Raw genomic sequence first — 12,752 nt, 5'->3', positions numbered from 1 at the left:
TGGCTAGCCACGTGGAAGGAAAGAGCCGCGCCTGCCGTACGTACCGTCTCTCCGGCCTCTCAGTTTTACACCTAGGCCCTAAATTATGATATTCCACTTAGGATATTTTTCTTTTTAACTTTATGGTGGTGTAAAAGTGGCATGGGTTCAGTAGCAACCATTTTTTGAATTCTGATTTTTTTTTCCCCCCTTGGGCCACGAAGATGCAGTTGGATACTGTCTTTTTGGGCAGTGGTTTTGAGCTGCACATGATTCCCCGTCAGCCCTGTAACCGGGAGGCAGCACCAGTCTGAAGGGAGTGAGCACTCTTCCTGAGGATGCTGACCTCCTGCCTTCCTCCATCGAGTATGGAAAACAAACTGATCGAGATTAGCAAGACAAAAGAATGTGCGGGAAGGAAACCCATTGTCCATGATTCTTTCTTAAAGCCTTTTCAGTGAAGTGATGATCTCTTGAAGAGGGACAGTCAATTTAGAGGGGAAGAACAGAACCAAGAGCCTTAGCAGGTTAAAGAAAAGGGAATTTTCCTTGATTAAAAACAGTAAGCCGTATCTTGGGATAATCGAGTTTTTTCTGAATGCCACCATCGGGATGTCCTGAAGGGGCAGGGGTGTTGATAATTAACATTTTTTTTTTTGCTTTTTGGGTCACACTTGGTAATGCTCAGGGATTACTCCTGGTTTTGCATTCAGGAATTATTCCAGGCGGTGCTCAGGGGACCATATGGGATGCTGGGAATCAACCCAGGTTGGCCGTGTGCAAGGAAAATGGCCTACCTGCTGTGCTATCGCTCCAACCCTTGGGATGTTGATAATTAGATAAAAATACTCTTAGATTTTTTTTTTCATTCTTCACTCACATGCCTCTTCGCCACATTCTGGGGTTTGATTTCATACCAGTGTTATCAGTGTACAGTGATTTCTTTTTTCCCCATCGTAGAAGATCTATATATTAAGATATTTGCGATTTTAAAATATAATGGGAAAATTCCACTTTCCTGTTTTGTAGGGAAGTGTCATTTCTGACACGGTGGGTCCTCAGAACCCGCAAGGGCGTGACAGCCCACCCAGCCCCACCCATTGCGCACTGGACAGGGAGGGAGGGCAGCCTCGGGAGGACGAGGAAGCGTGACCGTCTGAACAGATGAGACAAAGACAGCTCCGCAGCATTTGCCGGGAGCAGACTCACTTTCTAACCACCAGGCTGAGGTTTCTAGACCTTCAGGGGAAAGGCGAACCTGGATGAACACCTTTTGGGGGTTCCCGCCAGGCCTGCGAGCAGTCGGACGGGGTGTTCTGACCCCCCTCCCCGCCGGCTGGCAGCTAGCCTGCCCAGTGCTCCATGGCGCTTTGTTCCAGGCTCAGTGACTGGACACGGTGTCCGGCCGTGTGAGGAAGGAGAAAGGAGAGGGGCCACTGACCTACCGCTCGACCCTTGGGTCAGTCTTGGGGCTCCACCTCAACTCCTTGTCTCCCCAGTCCCCCCCTGCAGCACCCCATAGGGAAGAACTTAGAATAACTTGTAAATTCAAGGTCTTATTTCAGTGTGAGATACTAGAAATGTAGACCAGTCACTGAGCCAAGTGTTATAAAATCTGTATATTTCAATTTTCCTTTTAAATTCCTTCCCCCTCCTTCACAGCCCTCTTAAATTCTTGTTTGTGGAGTACTCCTCACTTTGCAGACATTATTTGTTGTAAAATTAAGGGGCATTAATGATATCTGCAATGACTTTTATAAAGTTACTCAGTACCGTTTATTTCAAAATAAATATAATTGTGTGCTATTAGGAAACAAATCTTCTAATGTGTTCTTTGGCCCTGAACTATTAATTTGAAGGACCGACAACACTTCAGACTTAACATCAGCTCTCCAGCACGATTTCAGAGTATTTGGACAGCCCAGATTTTATCAATTCTACGTGTGCATAAGCCACCAAACAGGTATCCCTGCTCACTTCTGTGTCGTTGAGATGAGTGTTGAGAGTATTATAAGCTGGCTCTGCACTCAGGAATTACTCCTGGCAGTGCTCAGGGGACCCTATGGGACGCTGGGAATTGAACCCGGGTCAGCTGCGTGCAAGGCAAACGCCCTCCCCGCTGTGCTATTGCTCCAGCCCCTATTGTCTTTGTTTTCAAGAATCACTGTGCGGGCAGAAGATGCCGGCTATCTAAGCAGCTTCCATTCCTCTTTGTTTTCTGGGTGGAAGATATCCTCTGCCCCCAATTTTTCCTTAGGTCATTTTCCCTTTCCGGAGATCTAGATAATGCTGGTTGGAATGATATTTCTTAGAACATATTTACAATTTAAATAATTTAGAATGATCTAGTATCTGCTTAGATTTGGAGTATATTTCATTTTGAGGGTTTATGTTGGGTTTCAGAACGTTTGAAATGCTGAAGGTGTTCCAATGTAGCTTCAGCTTGTGGCACTAGGTTGTATCATTCAAAAAGTGGCCCCTAAAGTAGGATGTGACCATGGAGCGACTTTGCAAGCGAATTTAAAGGATTTCAGGAAGGAAATATTTAAGGTTTTATTTATATTTAGTTTTTAATGGACTGGAGCGATAGCACATCGGGTAGGGCGTTTGCCTTGCACGCGGCCAATCTGGGTTCGATTCCTCTGTCCCTCTCGGAGAGCCTGGCAAGCTACCTGTGGCGTATTCCATATGCCAAAAACAGTAGCAACAGGTCTCACAATGGAGACGTTTCTGGTGCCCGCTCAGGAAAACCGATGAACAAGGGGACGGACAGTGCTACAGTGCTATTTTTCTTTGAGATTATTTTGCTGATAATCTAGCTCAGACTAGCTCAGACTATAGTTGACAGAGCTGAAATGTGCTAAAGTTGTGTCATTTTGACAGTAATCTTATCAGTATTACAGATCTCAATAATTACACAACCTTTAATCTAAATTTGGAGGGGATTAAATGAATTCTGGAAGTTTATCAGAACTAGTCTAAGCATGCTGTCCCTGTCCACAGGGAGGCTCTCTGCCGAATGGTGGAGACATGGACGGAAAGTACCGATGGGTTTTTATCACTACTCTTGGTCTAAATGTGAAGATTCCTGGGAAAGATGATATTTTTCGGGGGGCGGGGGCCACACCCAGTGATGCTCAGGTTACTCCTGGCTCTGCATTCAGGAATCGCTCCTGGCAGGCCCAGGGAACCGTATGGGATGCTGGGGATTGAACACGGGTTGGTCACATGCAAGGCAAGAGCCTTAACTTGCTGTACCGTAGCTCTGCCCCCGCATTTGAAGATTTCTGTCTGATTTCATCCTGGCTTTATGGTGTTTTGCATGTGCTTTCAGAGTCTTTTGGTTTCATGGTAATTCTGAATTGGTTGCATCAGTCAAGTTTGAAATTTAGGAGCCCTACAGTGGGTAGGGTGTTTGCCTTGCATGTGGCAGACCCGGGTTCAATCCCTGGCCTCCCATATGGCCTCCCGAGCACTGTCAAGAGTAATTCTTTTTTTTTTTTTTTGCTTTTTTGGGTCACACCCAGCGATGCTCAGGGGTTACTCCTGGCTTTGCACTCAGGAATTACTCCTGGCGGTGCTTGGGGGACCATATGGGATGCCGGGGATCGAACCCGGGTCGGCCGCGTGCAAGGCAAACGCCCTACCCGCTGTGCTATCGCTCCGGCCCCAAGAGTAATTCTTGAATGCAGAATCAGGAGTAACCTCTGAGCATCACCAGGTGTGACCCCAAAAAAGCAAAAAAAAAAAAAAAAAAAGAAAAAAACTTAACTTTTGTTTTGCAATTTACTCTTAATGAACACTTCTAAAAATCAAAAAAAGTAGAAAAATCCTAAGTGATTTTCCTGGCACTTGTCCTGAGGCTAATCAGCCAATTATTTGGAGAGAGCCAAATCTGAGAATCACTCACAGCAACAAAATCCTAAAAAAAAAAAAAAAAAAAAAAAAAAGAAAAGCAGGATAGTTGGCATGTGTATTTGTTAGGGTTCACTGGAGAAACAAAACCTGTACATGGAATATATATCACATGAATATATATCACACACATAGATGCATATTAAATTAATAGGTTTATAAATATTTTTCTGTACCGAGAAAGGTTTATTATGAGGAATGACTGATGTAATTAGAGAGGCTGGGAGTCCCAAGGTCTTTTGTTGGCAGGATGGAGCCCCGGGATGCTGAGAGGCAGCTCCAGTGTTCAGAGGCAGAAGTTTTGAGTCCAAATAGAGCAGATGTTTCAGTCTGGGTTTGAGAATTGGAAAAAAAATATATCACAAGGTCCCAGCTGAAGAAGTTAAGAAGGAGGAGTTCCCTAAAGCGTTTTGATTTATTCAGATCTTCCATTGGTTGGGTGGGGCCAGTCACACTGGGGAAGGCAATCCGTTTTAATTACCGTTTCAGATGTTAATCTTACCCTAAAATACCCTCCAGGACACATGAAGAAGAATGCTTCACCGGGTCAGCACCTGGTGAACCAGTCCAATTAACAGAGTTAACTACCATACAGCATCTTCAAGATAACCCCAGTTTTGTAGTGGTTCAACAATGCCGCCCCCCACCCCATTTTTACTAAGCCAATGGTGACTTACACTACTAGTAACGATAGAGTTTTGTGCATACAGTGTTTTTAACACCACACCTGCCAGCCACGTGTCAGCTTCCTCCATCAATGAATGATTTGTGGACTCCTCCTATCTGCTTTCCACCATCCCCACGTTCACAGTCATCTAGAACCTCAGATGCAGTGCTCAGAGCTTACTCCTGACTCTGGACTAAGGGATCACTACTGGAAGGCTCGGGGGACCATCTGGAATGCTGGGAATTGAACCCAGGTTGGCCATGTGCAAGGCAAATACTCTCTGCTGTACTATCACTCTGGCTCCTACATGCACTTACTAGTGGTGTTCCGACACAGCAGATGGCGGTAGGCCATGGATTATATTCTATTGTTTTGCCTGCAAGATCACAGACAGCAGAGCTGCCATGTTCACACCCAGCCTGTGTATAGTATGGGAGACAGAAATTGTGGCCTGATGCCTGCAAAATGCCTTTATAAGTGGATCACAGTCCCAGTAGGTCACAGCAGATGACAGAGGTGACAATCTTAAGTGGAGATGCAAAAAAAAAAAAAAAAATAGCACTTTTGGAGCTGGAATTATAGCACAGCAGGTAGGGCGTTTGCCTTGCACTCGGCTGACCCGGGTTTGATTCCCAGCATCCCTTATGGTCCCCCGAGCACTGCCAGGAGTAATTCCTGAGTGCAGAATCAAAAGTAACCCCTGAGCATCGCCAGGTGAGACCCCCCCCCCCCGCAACAAAAAAAATAGCACTTTAAAATTAGCTTTTTTAGACAAGAAGCCAGCGGTCAAGTACCACTTCTGGAATGGCAGAGTGAGTACCATGGACTCATTCAAAAAATCCGTGTAGCGATGGAAAACTTTAGAATGGAGCTCTGTCATTTATAGTTTGGAAATTTTCTGTAAGCCAAAGAGTAACACTTGATCAAGAAAACCTAAAACTCAGTAAGAGCAGGGCTGGGAAACAGTGCAGTGGTTACGGTACATGTCTAGCATGTGCCTACTGGAACTTAATTCCGATCACCACATTGTCCTCTCTTGTATCTCCAGGTGCAGCCTTGGAGACATCCAGGACCACCCAGGGTGGACTGGGTACCCTCAACACAGCAGGGCTTGAGCTATACAGCATTTTTGGGCCCTTGCATTGAACTTCTGACTCAGTTTCCCATGGGGTAAACTTTCATGGGTTCCTCAACCCCCTGCATACTGCTTTGGAGGCAAAAACAAAAGCAAATAAAAAAAAAGCAAAAAAAAAAAAAATCAAACAAACCCCTCTCCTCCACCAAGAACTCACTCAGTAAGAACAGTGAGAAGTGGATGATAATTAGGTACCATTCACTTCCAGGTCAAGCCAAGAAAGGGGGACTTCTCCCCTCAGTGGCTGATCAAGGGGTATGGTATTTCAGTGGAGGTGGCAGGCCTCTAGAACGTTCCATCCCCTCAATCTCTGAGCTGGAGAGGAGAATGTACTGTAAGCTGAGAGGCCAGAGGGCTCCTTTACCCACTGATGGGGCAGAAATTCACCCCGGATGCTAAGCCAGGCAGATATATGGCAGAAGGCCCATGGCAATGGAATTTCTGAGAAGCAATAAACCCAGTGACACTGAAGCTGCGAGAATGAAGGCCTAGGCCTGAGAAGACCTTCGGGTTCTGGTGATAGACCTTGTGGAGGCTGGACCCCACAGAGACACAAGCTTCAACAGAGACAGAGACTACAACAAAAGACCTGAAGGACGTTCATGACACCTGAAGGGCCCCCACCTCTGCCAAAGAAACTCCAAACCAAGGTAACCCTCCTTGGCAACCACCCTAGCAACCAACTCTTTTTTTTTTTTTTTTTGCTTTTTGGGTCACACTCAGCAATGCACAGGGGTCACTCCTGGCTCATGCACTCTGGAATCACCCCTGGCGGTGTGCAGGGGACCATATGGGATTCTGGGATTTGAACCCGGGTCGGCCGCGTGCAAGGCAAACACCCTACTATCGCTCCAGCCCCTAGCAACCAACTCTTACCTTGCTAGAAATCCTCTGTAGGGGGAAGTTGGAGAAACCCTATAAAAGTCACCTTGACCAGAGGAAGGGCGCACATATGCTGCCCCAGCCCATGTGCTGCTTGTGCTCACATGGCCAAACACATGTGGTGCCTGAGCACATGTGCTACCCGCACCTCCACTCTTGGGTGTCTACCGAGTCTTTCTCCGCCTTCAGATTAGCCCGGGTCCTCCCTTGAGCCTGTTACTCTCTCACTTTCTCTCCCTCCTTCCCCTTACTAAAGGCCTCCAAATAGAATCTATTTTACCTCACTTCTCGTCTACTCGTGAGATTCCTTTCTGCAAGGGAGACAATAGCCTATAAACCCTGGGTGAGGCCTAGGACTGACTCTCCTCTCCTGCAGAGAGCAAACCCTTGCTCCATCCTGAGTTCTAGTCTTCCCCCTGAGGTGGCAGAGGTGGATTGGGAGAAAGTGACCCTCTCTCTCTTCTCCCCCTCACATAAGTGACCCTCTCTCCTCTCCCCCTCACATAAGCGGCCTGTGGTGGTCCACCAATTTCAACACAATAGGTTGAGACTACTTGGTCCCAATTATGCTGTCTACAAGCTATCTTGTAGCACTGATTCCTAGTTAGGAGAGAGATCAGAAGCTGTCAAGTCTGCCCCATGTTTGGGAAAGAAACTCAGAAATTTTGCTCAAAAGGTTGGGCAAAGAACTATAGAAATGATCCCTGAAAGTAGACATGAAAGCTTGTAACTATATCTCATGGTGAATCAATAAATTTTAAACAAATTAACTATTTTTATTACTCTTTGTTAAGTACCACTTTGTTAATAGCTATATCATGTAGCCTAAAATAAGGAAATTTATAGCCTTGAAAGTAAAATTGCACTTTCTGAAGTTTGAAAAAAAAAAAGCTTGGGCAATCCATATCAAATAAGAATCTGATGATCTCCACAGTTCGACTAGATTTATTTAAAAAGGAGCACAGGGAAGTTTAAGTTTAAGGATGCCTTGAAAATAATGCAAGTCTTTGTGGTAAGCAAATAAAAGAAGGTTGGAAGCACTTCCAAATTAAGAGCAATGAACGAAATCACTATCAAGCTTTACCCGTGAAGACAGGAGTACAATAGGTAAGAAGGGCGTTCTCAGGTAGTAGAAACCTTCAAGACTGGTCTTAAAAAGATGACCACTACTTGAATTTAATTGGATGAGATTGTGGAGAAAATTCATGGCCAGTGGCACTGGTGAAAACAATAAAGAAGCTCAACAGCTTGGTATGAAAATAAATAAATCAGACATTTTAACAGAAATCAGAGAAACGAAGTCCTACTAAAACTAGTGGTTCCAAACCCACTAGTTCTCATTCCAATTGTGATAGGGAAATTAACTTTGTTAAAATATTTTTTTTTAAATTTTCTATTTTTGGGTCACACCCGGCGATACACAGGGGTTACTCCTGGCTCTGCACTCAGGAATCACTCCTGGTGGTGCTCAGGGTGACCCTATGGGATGCTGGGAATTGAACTCAGGTCGGCTGCGTGTAAAGCAAATGCCCTCCCCGCCGTGCTATCACTCTAGCCCTTTCGCTAAAATCTTCTAAGTGTCTAAACAGTTAACAGAACAACCAACAATAAAAACAAGCCTCAGGAATGAGGATAGCTGGACAAAGTTTCTAGGATATGCTACCTAAAATACTAAGTTTTCAACAAAAAGTTATCAGACCATGCAAAGAAATAGGAAAGCATGACCTACTGTAGACCACACACATGCATATTCACACACTCAGACACACACACACACATACACACACACACACACACACAGAGCATTCTGTAGAGGCAATCAGATGTCAGATGTCAGAAAGACTTGAAAGCAAGCATGGCTATGCTCCCACAAACTAAAGGAACCCTTGCTTACAGAAGACATGATGCAATGTATAAATGTAGATAATATTCCTAAAAAGATGCAGCACTATAAATTACCAAATTTAAGACGTGAATGTATTATTTTTAACTATGAAAGAACAAATAAAAACTTCTAGAATTGAGGTGTAACTGAAATTTTATCTTTCTAATTTTATGATTTAATGAATCAATGTTTCTAAGTTAAAATTATAATTTAGACTCATAAAAATGATCAGTAAAACTTATAGGAGATCAACAGACAGGAAATTCATCACACTTAAAAATGGATCAGTAGAGATTCTACAACATGAAGAACAGGGAGAAATAAAAATGAAGTGAGCCTGACAGAAGTGTGGGAAATCTCTCATATGTTTTATGGCAATACTGGAAGGAGAGGGCTGGAGCGATAGCACAGCGGTAGGGCGGTCGCCTTGCACGCAGCCGACCCGTGTTCGATTCCTCCATCCCTCTCGGAGTCTCTGGCCTCTACCCCAATTAAGTGGGAGATGCCAGTGGTTGTGTGAGTGTGTGGCACGGTGTCTATGTAGCCTCTGCTGACTGTGTCTACTTACCCTCTCATACCCTCTCACGCACTTTACTGCCCCCGCCCAAACCTCCCCACCTCAAAAGTCCATCCAGAATGTTCTTGTCTTGCCAGGGCTGTCTCTGGGTTTGCTGATGTTGGCATAACAGAGACTGGGATTGCCACTGTTTTGCTTAGTGACGTTGGTTGTTGTGCTAGTGCTGCTGTTGTGCCTTCTGCTCTTCGTCTTCCTGCCTCTCGCGTCTGCTGGGAGGCCTTGCTTACAGTGAAAATTGCTAGATCGTGCGCGAAGAAATTTTGGGGGAAGAATTCTGGAAACAGTTAAGTACAACATTTTATTATTTTAGCAAAATTCACTCAGATTGTTCCTACAAACACATCTGTGTGGAATCTGATATATGGAAATGCAAAAATCTGTCTCAACAGTTTGTCCTCTTTTCTTTTTTTAATTTTTGTCTAGGCACTGTGATTGTTCCAGGCAGACAAGGATCCAATATAACACCCACCCCTGGGGGTTGGGGGGCAGCAGCCCTTCACCGGTGTCCCCAAATCTCCCATTGACCTTCTCACACCTTTTGAGAAACTCAGTTCTGCTGGCCCCCTGGCAGGTCCTGTTTCCAGGGAACATTTTCTGTTTCTTTTTTTTTAATTAGTGAATCACCGTGAGGCAAAGTTACAGACTTACAGGTTTTCATGCTTGCGGTTCAGTCATACAATGGTCGAGTGCCCATCCCTCCACCAGTGCCCATTCTCCACCACCAATGGTCCCAGCATCCCTCCCACCACCCCCACCCTGTCCCCTTTACCCCACCCTGCCTCTGTGGCAGGGCATTCCCATTTGCCTGCTCTCTCTTTTTGGGTGTTGTGGTTTGCTACAGAGGTCTTAACTAGCCATCATGTTTGGTCTATAGTCTATTTTCAGCCTGTATCTCCCATCCCTAGTGGGCCTGCCTAGCACCCTTTGCTTGGTGATCCCTTCTCTATCAGAGCTGCCTCTTCACCTAGCATGTGAGGTCAGCTTCCAAGCTGTGGAGTACTCCTCTTGGTCCTTATCTCTACTATTCTTGGATGTTAGTCTCCCATTCTGTTACTTTATATTCCACAAATGAGTGCAATCTTTCTATGTCTGTCCCTCTCTTTCTGAATCATTTCACTTAGCATGATACTCTCCATGTTGATCCACCTACATGCAAATTTCACGACTTCATCTTTTCTAACAGCTGTATAGTATTCCATTGTGTAGATGTACCAAAGTGTCTTTAACCAGTCATCTGTTCTTGGGCACTCAGGTTTTTTCCAGATTCTGGCTATTGTGAACAGTGCTGCAATGAACATATAGGTGCAGACGTCACTTTTACATACTTTTTTGCATCTCTCCATGGAACATTTTAAACTCTTTTACTAGATTTCTTTACATTTCACATACCAGAAACATTATCTGCCTTATCCATCTCTCTCTGCTCATTTCACTTAACATGATACTCTGTAGTTTCACTCATATCAGAAAATCTCAAATTTCATTTTTTCCTCTTATAGCCATATAGAATTTCATAGTATATATATATGTATATATATCAGTTTATCCATTCATGTGTTCTTGGACACTTGAGTTGTCTCCAAATCTTGGCTATTACAGTTAGTGCCACAATGAACATAGGTGCACATGTATCTTTTGGAATTAATATGTTTGTTTTCTTGGGGATGCTAAGAGTTACCCTTGTCGAGTCATAGGGAAGCTTAATTCTTAATTTTTTGAGAATTCTGTGTGCTATTTTCTATGGAAAATGAACGAGATGACATCTAGTGGTATCTCATGGTCCTTATGATTTGCATTTTTCTGGTGGTGAGTAGATGTAAACAGCTTTAACATACATATTGGCCATCTATACATCTTCTTGGACGATGTACATGTTCTTTGATGCTGTTCATGTTTCTTTTTTCTTTTTTTCCTTTCCAGTTTTTGGGACATGCCTGGTTATCCTAGGCCTTACTCCTAGCTCTATGCACAGGGATAACTTTTGACAGGGTTTTGGGGACAATATGGGGTGCTGAGGATTAAATTGATGTCAGCTAAGTACAAAGCAAATCCCCGATTCACTATACTATCTTTCCAATCTCATTCCATTCATGTTGCTTCTCAAATGACTAGTTTGTACTATTAAATGTCCATCATAGGAAGCCAAAAAAAACTTCAGAGATTCAGATGTGGCTTAGACCTCCTGTAAATTGCTTCTTCCCAAAGTCCAGCTGCACTAGCGATGGGGGTGGACTTTTGCAGCCTCCGTTGTGTTACAGCTCTCTGGCATTTACTGTATGCATAGCTGAACTGCACAGTGGTATAGCTACAATCTAAGTATTTCATTCAGTGCATCGTCCTGGTATTACATTTTATTTTATTTATACATGAAAATGGACTAGAGCGATAACACAGCAGGTAGGGTGTTTGCCTTGCACGCAGCCAACCCGGGTTCAATTCCTCTGTCTCTCTCAGAGAGCCCGGCAAGCTACTGAGAAGTATCCCGCCCTCACGGCAGAACCTGGCAAGCTCCCTGTGGCATATTCGATATGCCAAAAACAATGACAAGTCTCACAATGGAGACATTACTGGTGCCCACTCGAGCCAATCGATGAACAATGGGACAACAGCACTATAATGCTATACACGAAAACAAAACGTGTGTTATTGCAATTTGGAGAGCCGTCTTTGTTAACTGTTGATGAGGGCAATTGCAGAAAGTGTAGAAAGGAGGAAAGCAATGAAAAAAAATTCCTATTACATAGGCAGAACATTTTGTAATCTTGACTTCAGAGATGTTATCAATGATTTGACTCCAATAGCAAAAGAGGCAAAAGCAAAAATAAGCAAATGGAACTATATCAAACATATATCTGCACTGTGGTTAAAATAAAAAAAAAATAGCATGTTGAATGGGAGGAGATATTTGCATGTAAAACCAGCCAAGGGCCAATGCCCAAGAAACACTCACAGAACACGACAACCAGAACCAGGACCAAAACCAAAACCAAAAATCTCTCTCACAAACCCAACCAAAAATGGGAGTGGGAAAAACAACCAAGAGACACTTCTCCAAAGAAGACGGCCAGAAGGTTGTTGAGGTTGGTGTGCCGAGGTCTGTGTTGGGGTGGGTTGGCTGTATCCCTTCCCTGCTGCTCCAAGAACTGGATGTTCAGGAGAAAGTGCTCATCAGAACACAGAGGGAATGAATCTGTGAGGATTGACTAAAGTGCCCTGGTGCACTCCAGCAACTGTGGGAAATGTCTGGACTCTCAGACCGTGACATTGACAACGGAATGAATTGGTTCTCTCTCACGTCACCGTGGCAATGTCCAGGCAGATCATACGGAAAAGGCTCCCACTTCGTTCCGAAAGAGCACATTTTCTGTTTGTGGTAAGACAACCCCACAGCCCAGCTTAGGCAGCTTCCTTTACAAGAAGGAAAAAAATCAAAGATGGATTCTTGCATGTGGCCTGTAGTAGCACTGTATCACTGTCATCCTGTTGTTCATTGATTTGCTCGAGCGGGCATCAGTAACGTCTCCATTGTGAGACCTCTTGTTACTGTTTTTGACCTATCAAATACGCCTCGGAGAGCTTGCTAGGCTCTACCATGCGGACGGGATCCTCTCGGTAGCTTGCCGGGCTCTCCGAGAGGGATGGAGGATAGTAGAGAGAATATCTGGCTTCTAAGGACCGTGGTGGGGGTTCGGTACACTCTTCCTGCTTGCAT

The sequence above is a fragment of the Sorex araneus genome, chromosome 2 (genome assembly GCF_027595985.1).
Source record: "Sorex araneus isolate mSorAra2 chromosome 2, mSorAra2.pri, whole genome shotgun sequence".
NCBI lineage: Eukaryota > Metazoa > Chordata > Mammalia > Eulipotyphla > Soricidae > Sorex > Sorex araneus.
Note: the sequence above shows the minus strand (reverse complement) of the source record.